General features: G+C 34.7%; 1 pseudogene; it reads right to left on the reverse strand.

Annotated features, from left to right (window-relative positions):
* Positions 1–1,155: 1,155 nt before the first annotated feature.
* On the reverse strand, positions 1,156–7,396 carry LOC132623430 (cysteine-rich receptor-like protein kinase 44; annotated as a pseudogene).
* Between the last annotated feature and the right edge of the window lie 3,961 nt (positions 7,397–11,357).

Raw genomic sequence — 11,357 nt, forward strand, 5'->3', positions numbered from 1 at the left:
TTCAATTGGTTGCGCTTGATGTCACACTCTAAGGCTTGGAAAAGCTTAGAATGAAATTCATTGATTTGATTGGAAGACTTTCAATGAGATTTTAGAAATCATTATCTATTAACATAAGCTCGCTTTTAGTTGTAAAATCATAAAATATATTGGATCGTTAGTTTCTAATATCCATGCTTGTGGCCATTGATCATTTTACTTGCTTTCTAGATTAGTTTAGCTTTGTTAGTTTTTAAATCAAAAACCAAAATATTATCAAGTGTTTGGCTTAGCTTAGAAAGCGATAATTCCTTACTTGCTTAAATCACCTTTATATTGTTCCCTGTGGATTCGACCCTGACTCATAGTTGGGTAAATTATATTGCGACGAATCTGTACACTTTCTCTTTGAGGAGTGGATTTTGACGTTATCAACCTTATATCTCAAATTTGGGGCGATTCCATGGAGATTAGACGTGGGTTTGGGCAAACCTCAGGTGCAGTTGGCGCCTTGGCGGTGTATGTCTTGAGTATAACTACGTAACTAGTATCCCTGCTGTCTATCTTGTTTGTCATGTGCATTTGTATTATATATGACATATAAGTGATATACATGTGTGACGTGACATACAACGTCACAGTGAATATGTTTTCCAACACTGAGAGTCCAAACCATTCTAAATTGCCTCCAATCTTTCCCAAAATTTGTATATAATTTCGTCCAAATGTTTCCCACTAATTCCAACCACACCGATTCAAAAGATAACTACTAAAGAATTTCATATTCAAACTGAAGCTTCAAATGGGTCTTTAATGATGGTTCTTCAAATCTATCTTCAACTATTCAACAAATTAGGGAGAACAAGTTGAGGAAGTCATTAGAGGTGTGCTTGAAAAAACTGAGAGAGAAGATTTAAAAAAAAAAAGGAGGAATAAAGCATGCGATTAGTAACATGAAAATCTCCAAAAACACCTAATTTTGTAAGTTTTGTTGGAAGTTGTACATATAATGTGAAACTTTTGTTACTATGTTTTGAAAATGAAATAGTAACGTGTTCTTTTGTAATTAGAAGTGTAATTGCGTTTATCGATCTCTGTGAATATCCCCAAATTGAATCCTTAAATCATCAATCAATCGATCATTCTCAATCTCAAACTAATGAATGTTCGAAGAAATAACATAACAAATAACTGACATTGAGAAAAGGGCAATTATATCCAAGTCTATTATCTAGGATATAACTCAGTTACGGACATCTCATTTTGTGATAAACACCTAGATTTATTTTTGGCTAGTTGATTAGATTCTGGCATTGATCTTGAATTGTAATCTTGAATAGGTGTAATCTTTGGGCTAACATCATTGTGCATGTAATATGCAGGCCTTGAAGGAACCGAAAGACTAAGAGAGAGACTACTGAACATGAGAACTACTACAGCCAATGTTGGTCTATCAGCCGCATTTTCTTGAACACACAATAAAGCTATGTGGATGCATCTTATTATGTCACCAACCATTCCTGAGCGTCCCCTCAATATGGGATCTATGAAATTTGAAGTTGTTCCTTCACGCCAGTTCCTCCAAGCCTGTGACATTTTAATTTTAAAGTAAAATAATTTATAAGCACCTGAACCCGATGAATTTGAAATTTGAAAGGTATAGTTGATTAATCGGATTGGTTACTACTTACATAGCTCAGAAGGTTTCCCACATATTCTCCATCTGATTTGACAGGGAATTTTCCCTTCATTGCATACTCTGGTGCCATATATCCACTGCAAACCAAAACAAAAATTACATAACATTCCGCAACTTAGATATGATTCAATTGCTAAAGCTTTTTGTTGAACATATGTATTTCGCTTTTCTCATCAACAGACTAAGGTAAAAAGCTAAATTTTTTAATTCGGTGGTTTAGTAGTCCAAGCAGTGGGATCAGCAAAACTAAATAAGTTGTCAAAACAGGGAACTACTTAATGTTAAAAGTCAGAGTTGTATGTCTCACTAATGAACTTAGACATTTTTCAATGAACTTGGGAAGTAATAAAACATTGTGGTGCAATTTATACTGCAAATTAGGTAGTTATGAAAAATAACAGTCTATCTAGTGAGAATTGTTGAACTTACTAGTTCCCAACAATTCTATTTGTGCTGCCTTGAGTTTCATCCATTGTAAATAGCCTGGCCATGCTAAAATCTGAGATTTTAGGATTTATTTCTGCATCAAATAGAACATTACTAGCTTTGAGATCACGATGAATGATCCTAAGTCTAGAATCCTCATGAAGATAAAGAATTGCCCTAGCAATGCCTCGTATAATTTTGGATCGTCTTTCCCAATGCATATGCCTACGTTTAAGCGGATCTGCGTTCCATTGGACAAACGAAATGACTAATAAGCTCCATATTTTATAAATAGTTCAATTTTTGTAGACGGTGTAGAAGATCATGATTCAGGGCAACTAAAAGATTTGAAGTCAAGCAATACATACCAAATATAAAGTGATCAAGGCTTGCATTTGGAACAAATTCATAGATAAGAAGTTTCTCTGTTTGATCTAGGCAAAATCTGTGTAACCTAACCAAATTCCTGTGTTCAAGCCTAGCAACCAACAAAATCTCGTTTTTGAATTCTAGATTACCTTGGCCTGAATTTGCAGTCAATCTTTTCACTGCTACTTTTTTCCTATTTGGAAGTATACCCTGAAGTAGACGAGCACATATCGGAAGAATGATTAATTATATATACTGATAGTGTCACGACCCAACCCCGTAGGCCGTGACTAGTGCCCGATCTGGGCACCCGAACCCATCTATCAAATATTATCTCAAATTCTATCAACTCATTCTAGTATATGGCGGAAGCCGACAAGGCTTTATTTCAAATTTATGTAATTTCCAGAAAAATTTCGGCAGAGTTTCCTTTGTTTTACGGACTATCCAATATACCCTGCACGCAGAAAATACCAACAAAAGCCACACAGGGCTAACCAAGCAATATATAAACATATGCGGACCGGCCGCCTCGGCGTATAGGATCGCCCAAACAACATATGCGGACCGGCCGCCTCGGCGTATGGGATGGCCCAAACGACATGTACATACATCCATACAGAAAGACCCTAACCCACAAACATGTCCACAGACCTCTAAACAGACCGACAGAATCATATGACGGGACAGGGCCCCGCCGTACCCATGAACGAATATATACAAATGCACTAATAAAAATATATATACCAAAAGTATAAGCTCCGGAAAGAGAGGAGCACTCCGAATAGCAGAAAGGGTGTCCTAAACAGGTGGATCACCAGGCTGTGCGTCCGTACCTGCGGGCATGAAACGCAGCCCCCGGAGAAGGGGGTCAGTACGAAATATGTACTGAGTATGCAAAGCAGAAGGTACGGAAATAAATCTGAACAATAATCGAATCAGATATATAGAAAATAATACATATAAAAAAAATATCAAAATGTTTATTTCCAAAGTATAAATTATGCATAGGGCACAGGAAAATGTGGTCGCCCGCCTGTCGATGGCGCCACAACACAGCATAACACCAGAAAGTTTCAAATCTCCGAATCCCCGTCACACATCACAACACAGCATAACGCCAAACACAGCATAACGCCAAACATAAGTGGAACCCGGCCCTCGAGCGAGGAGCACGGTGAACCATAATCACAGCATAACACCGGAATGTATCACAAAGCGCACGACAACAGAACCGGCCCGGGAACCGGCGAACGATATCATAGGGCACGAGCGGAGTAGTGAGGAATCATATGCATAAAATCATCATCATAAATCCAAAAGATAAGTAAAATAGTCATATTTGAAATCGGAACAATAATTACAACATTTTCTTCCCAAAGTTACCGAAATTACCTAAAGGGCGTCGCGGGACCCACGGACGAGTATAGGCCCGAACTGAGCCCGCCTATGAAAAACATACTCATTTTATATCATACAAACTCCTACGAAAATTTCAAAGCAATCCGAGCTTTTCTGAGGAAATTATGAGCGTTTGAAGTTTTGGAATCGCTAAAGAATGAACTTTAAAACAAAAATCAGCTTTCATATAATCTTTACAAATTATGGATTCCAAGAACATAAGGATCAATGTTTTGCCATGACAAGGCAAGGATGCCAAAGAACAAATGCGATTCATAAACATGCTCGGATTGTGAGAATAGAGTTTCCTCGAGGCTTATATCATAGCCTATTTTAACTAAGGCATGCCGAAGAAGGAAGATTACTTTACATACCTCAAACGCTCTCCAATACGATCCAAACTCAAGCCAAATCCAGCCTATGATTCGGGCTGCCCACGATCTATAAACAAGCCATAAAATGCCAAACATTAGCTAAAGACTTTTTGGGCATTAAATTCCAATTTCGCCCTTAATTCTATAGAAATTCGGGCAGCATTTCCCCTGTAAATAGGCTACCCCGAGAATTTAACTCGCTCAAAATCAACAACAACAACCACAATAACCAACCTAGTAACATTGACAACCAATCCGAAAAGCAAAATAATAATGGTAGCTCTCTTTTACGCCATTCGACAACTTCCCAATTATTCAATTCCATGGCTTACTTTAAAGCCACAATATCGTTCGTACATTTGATTATTAACCCAAACCCATACTAACAACATTCAAGAACATTCTAAACAATTCACATAATAATTCCAACAACCCACAATTTTTTTTCCATTTTTTTTTTTGCGTCACAATCCACAATATAACGATGTCATTTTCATAAAATGTACAATTCATGTCAAATGCACGACCAGCCTCAAAACAGCCCGCAACAATTCACCATATCACTTTGGGACATTAAACTTTCATTTCTAAACTAGAAGTCATCACAACAACCATTAAAACGCTAAGCGACATTAGTGTGTTCTTTGGCATATAGCATGACCCATATTCATCTATCACTACACATATACATATATTGATGATTCTTAGCCATCCTACACACTACAACAATTTAACATGCTACAAGGAATTTATTCAACAACCCAATCACAATACCCATTTACACGGCTAGCACACCCATCACACAACCCACTTCCAATCATACTATATTTCATGATTTGCAACCACTATAAGATACTACAACATGAATATAACCTTCATAACACAAGAACATAATGAATGCTTACCTTCCTTCTTCAACTTTCCAATAGCCTAGGGTTTCCAAAAGATGAAAATAATGAGTTGATCGCTCCAACGATGCTTCCACGCTACTTAGGGACCTCAATATAGTGAGTTTACATCAATGGAATAATTTTAGAGGAGCTAAAAAGAGGGGATGATTTTTGGCCTTCTTGTCCGTGAGCTTCAATGGAGGGAGCTTCTTTTTTTTTTTTTTTTTTTGTTCAAGTGGAGAATGAAGTAAATGAATTGTGGTCATCTTTTTATCACTTAATGAATTGCACAATTGTCCCTTGGCCCACATTAAAGAGTTGTTCCACTCAAAAGATGACACAAATTGTGTGGGCACCACAATCCACTATGCTCGGTCCACATGGAATTTGTGGATGATTTTCCACTTCCAATTTATCACCTTTTGGTCCCAAAGTTTTCCTAATTGTCCCATATCAATAAATTCATGCACAACTTATATCTCAAAATAAAATCGAAGGTTAAGAATCCCGACTTTGTATCCCGAAAAAATTTTGTCCTTAGCTTATCATAAATAAATCCGAATTATTCCACTGTACAAAAATACGGGTTCTAACAGATAGTGTAAAGATTTTTACGTTGTAAAAGTTAAACTCATGCAAAAATAAGTAAACCTAATATTATCACCATGTACACAGGACCAAATCCGCATTGTCCCAACTTATTAGCATTTGAGAAGTTATCTGTTGCTGCTCTAATTGTAGAAAAATCATATTGCAAGGATTCTGCGGTGCTAATATCTTCCCCATGTGTACTTCACAAACATAGTAGTAATAGCATACAACAAATTAGTGAAAGATGGTCATAAGAATTCAACTTTCCTTAATTATTGTTTGTTTATAGTTTAAGCTTACTCTGAATTCCTTTCACCGGCTTCCTTTTACGCCTCCTCATCAGGATGACAGAAATACAAATAATAAGAATAAAAATTGTAACAGTTGGCACAATGATAATGATGATTGTTCGTACTGTTTTATCATCCTTCCCCTTTGGAGCTATTTTATCATCCCTCCCTATAGGAACTGTTTTATTTTTATCTTCCAATTTCTAATTCACTTATCTTACTGCCCTTTTCAGGGTATTTAAGAAACTGTTCCTACTTATTAAATATCACAAATATAATTGCTCCTATAATATAGTATGCTCTTCCTTAACACAAGTCAAAATTTGTGGTCATGTTGAATTGTGTGATCCGCTATACATGGTGCAGCACTTTTCTTTAGTTAATGTCTTCAACAGACCTCCTTAAGTGTGAGCCTGGTTCTTTATTATGAGCCAAACACGCAGTAATTCTTCTTGATAGCTGGTGACAGTGAAATTTGAATCTAGAACCTTGTTTGCTGTGCTCTCCTCTACCGATTACCATTTTGAAATTGTGTTACTATCTCATCTGGGAACTTAGACAATTTGAAAAGGTGGGCTTTTATTTACTTAATTATGTTTTCAACAGTCACATCAAAATTGGACATTGATCAAGTTGGGACGAGCAGAAGAACAATAAAAATGTATTCACCTGCAGGTGGCGGAGCTTCCAATGCCACATCCTCGAAGAAACTGTAACTTTCATAATGGAAGTTGCACCTAGGGCGTACTATTCTGCCACCCCTCTTTCCATTGCAGGGATGCTTACGCATAGCATTAGTTAGACAATCGAAGCAATTCTGAGGAGCTAAATCAGGAGTACACTAGCATATTTTCGAAGGGGACCACCATGTATAGCACGGCCTTGTAAACTATCCAATAATTTAAATACTTCCTGCTTAAATTCCTCAGGTTTTGAGGCATTCTGGCCAAGATTGCACAAGTGATATTGAGTAGAACCTGATGTAGTGTCCAAAATGGATCGATCAGAGTACTGTAACATACAGTCATCATAGCCACCAAAAGCTTCTCTTTGGTTAGGACATAATTGTACAAGCTTTTGAGCAACATTATTGACACAACTGCGACATTTTTGTACCTCCACTTCTCCTCTACATAGCACAATAGCACTGACCATGTCGGAGTTTTGACCAATGGAAGCATTATAGAAACCATATTTATCCATATTTGAGGAAAGGGAAGAGAGGAGCGAGTTAAGATTTTTCTGGTATGCACTATTTTCAGTATAGTTACCATTTTCACCACAGACACTGTATACTAAATGAGGCAGCTGTGCTAGGATGAGACCATGAAGATGTATATGCAAGAACAGAAAGAGCTGCCACTTCTGAATAGCCATGGTAATTACGGCTGTTTAAGATGCTCAATATATAGAAGAAAATAAAATATATAGAATGGCTAGTTACAAGTGACAGGGATTTTTATAGTAAATTCAGTGCTGAATGTGTCATCGTACCAAGTAATTTGTTTATATAGGACCGAGATCTGCAAGAGCTTGAAAAGTAAATAGAGTTAGAGAAAACGTATTGAAATTTGAAAGGGTGTAGTGGACTACAGTTGAGTAACCAGAAAAAAGTGTACAATTTCTGATACATGAAATCAAGGAAGATAAGGACATTAATATTTTAAGGCTAGCTGCGTACCCCAGAGGCCTTAGCCTAGAATTAACACTCTGTTGGATTGGATGCAACATTTAAAGAAAGAAAAAAATAATCTTTTACGATCAACGATCTTAAACATGCTATAAAATTAATGTGACTATAAAAGTATGTTATTAAAGAAAAACTGAAAGTATAAAATTAAATTATATTAGATATAAAAAAAAAATATTCCCTCCGTACCAATTTGTTTGACACTTTTCTCTTTTCGAGAGTCAAACAAGTTGTTCTTTAACCGTAATTTTTTCATTTATCTTTTAAATTATTAATTATGGTGACTTATAGTACTTTTTACATAGTTTGTAAATTTTAGTTCGAATAAAATTTTATGTTCAAATACACAGTTAAAATTAATAAGCTTAAATCTCGAAAAATGAAAAGTGACAAATAAATTGGGACAATATCAAACTTCTTTCAATCAGACTAACAATTTCATTTTGAAATAATAAACCAATAAGAAAATAATGCCATGTACAGTGGAATAGGGAAAGACTTTTGACTTGGTCTATCTCTTGACTAATTGACTCTTAGAATTTATGAAATTCCACAACTCCAATTAATGGGGGTGAATCTACTGTCTAAAATTAGTTAAAAAGTATCTACTTGATGCTATTTTCTACTTTGACACCCTAATTAAAGCTTGTTCCTATTAAACACTTGAATTATACTTAAACTAGTAAATTTGTTCGCGCTTCGCGCGATTATAAAGTACTTTACTAAATTTTTGAAATGATATTTAAATAAAAATTTGTATATTAAGACATAAAGTTTAATTTACACATATTTTTTGACCTTTCTGTTCTCTTCACAACTGTATAATTTTACGTATTCAAATATTCTTTAAACAATATCATTTTGAGATCTTTAGTTATGAATTTATTATCAACAATTTTTTTTTTGGTTATGAAGAAGGAAATATATTTTCTAATTTTTTTTTACATAAATTTTAAAACTCCATCTTTATTTTTATAAATGGTACATTTTGTTTCTGACACAATTAACTTTTTGATTTTTATGTGGGTAAAAGCAGGTAAATATTTAATTTCTCCCCTTTAAAGATAGAAATTAGTACTTCAATACCTTTTTCCTAATTTTAACATGTTACAAGAAAAAAAGAGGAATGTGAAAACTAAAAAAATAAAGGCTACTACAACTTTATTTTCAATGCAGTTTTCCAACACGTAGGATATTGGACATATTGGACCTCATTGAATTTGAAAATAAGTATATTTCTTTGTTCATCCTGATTGTCATGTGTAGCTAGCAAAATTTGATTTTTTAATCTAGTTCTTCTATTATTTTTTGTTGTTCTTTTTCTTGCCTTGTTTTTCTTCCTAATCTTTTTTCAACTTCCTTTCTTCTTTCTCCCCTTAACTTGGCACATACAGAGCAACTACAATCATTGCTCTAAACATTAACAAAATTAATTTTCCTTCAAAAAAAATACACTAAGTATAAAACATCACCTTCTAATACACCAATCTCTTAAAAAAATCAATCTTTCCAATTACTCGGTACAACTTTTCACCAACTTCTTGCATATAAAACACACGAAAAAAATAAAGGCATCACGACTCCAAATTCAACCGAAAGAAAGAAAAGAGTATACTATGAGATTTTTGATAGGAAAAACTTTGCGAGACTTCAATTTGTTTATCATGTATAAAATTTTATTATGATTTACTTTAAATAATACTAAGCACATACCCAAATGTTTGTGCCGGAGAATTTAGCGTTACTCATCTCCACGTCTTCTCCCTTCACCGCCATCACTTCTGCCACCTTCGTAGCCATACCACAATTTTTTCGTTGTTAAAGTTGTCATCAATTTCTCATATTGTTCAATGATATTTTAGTATCTTCTAATGGTGGGTATGACCTTTTTCCAAAATTTAGGCTTATAATAACAAAGTCTTCCACATAATTTTAAATGGGAACTTGAGAGACAGCGTACTGATCTTCCATTTGCTCTTACTTTTTATGGTGAGGGCAGGGCATTATGCCTTTATTTACTTTTTCTTTATGACATGCAATGTAAGACAATTAATATAGCTCACGTTCTGGATAGTGAAAAGCCACCAGAAGTTTTAAAGAAATAAACGGTTTTATTTAGCACAATAATTAAGAGATAATTAGAGTTGTTCATTTTTAAATTAGAGAAAATGTCAAAAAAGGAGAAAAAAGATAAATGGCTTTTTAGGCTATAGAGAGGTGTCACATCACCTTGTCTATGCCTAGCTTTATATTATATATAGATTGTATTTATTAAACACATACAACTTACGTGGCACAATGCGTGTACCACACTTATTCTTGGAGCGTGAAAAGTTTTAAAAAATCATTTTTTTCTCTCTCCTTCCTCCCTCACTCTCTCCACCTTCCGGTCAATATCACAACTTTCTGTATTGCACAGTTGGTCACGTAGAGAGAAGAGATGAGAATCAACAACTATTATCGGAATTAACCGGAGAAGATGACCAGAAGAATGGCGACCCTTCTACAACCACCATCTGGATCATCCTTCCTTCCAACCTACAACCTCCAATTTTCTTCAACCACCAGTGCACCATCAAGTTCCACCAAATAGAGTCTCGCTGAAAAACGCGACTGACACCGGCAACCCACCAAATAGAGTTTCAATCAAACTGTTTCACTTCAATTTCACCATTCTTTCACCTCCCTCCATCACTGCCTCGCCAACACCACCATTCCACTCATTTTCCACCATTGTTCACAGATTTGAAGCACAAAATTTCTAAAATCATATTTCTACATAATAACCAAGTGTGCTTTTATTTAAGAATGTATAGGACGATAAAATCATGTCTTTAAAAGCTAAGGGAATGGGATTTACTTAGGATGTATAAGCTATTGCTTTTTGGTTGATATGGAAAGATGCTGGCACATCTTTATGTTTTTGTTAAAGATCAAAAGAGATGCTATGTCCTCTTTGTTCAACTTTAATCTCAAGTCTCAACAAATATTTTTAGGGGGTTTCCCACAATTTTTCTCTGTTTTCCGTAGCTTGATCGTATTTTTTGAACAAAGAAAAATATTTTGTTTCAGATCAAGAAGATTGAGGATTCTCTGAGAAATAGTGACGAGGCTATGGTTGGGGTGAGAACAATATATTTATTTATTTTTCTTAAAAGCCACATGGCATCTTTTTCATTTGTTATATTTGCCGTGTCTACGCATGTGAACTTCACGCATTATATTGGTTGTACGGGTTAGTCATGAGGAGTTTAATAGGTACAGATTCTTGAACTTGGAGTGCCTAATAGGAACAAGCTTAAGTTAAAGTGTCTAAGTGAAAAATGACGTCAAGTTAAAGTGACATTTGTCTTTTTATTTTACTTTTTAAAAATCATGATAATTTTTTTAATATGTGTTACAAATTATCTATGAAAAAAGTAAATATAGTAATGAGAAATACTAATTGAGTATAGTAGTTAATGATGTTCTATAATGAACTAAATGAGCAGAATAGGAAAATTAATTTTACTAATATTAATCGAAACTCTAATATCTATATATATAAGTGAAAATAACATGTAATGATAACTTTATAAATATACTTCAATGCAGATAATACAAAAATAATTTATAAAAATAGAGGTATATTTTATGATAAATTCGTAA

This window comes from Lycium barbarum, chromosome 12 (assembly GCF_019175385.1).
Source record: "Lycium barbarum isolate Lr01 chromosome 12, ASM1917538v2, whole genome shotgun sequence".
In the NCBI taxonomy this organism is placed as follows: domain Eukaryota; kingdom Viridiplantae; phylum Streptophyta; class Magnoliopsida; order Solanales; family Solanaceae; genus Lycium; species Lycium barbarum.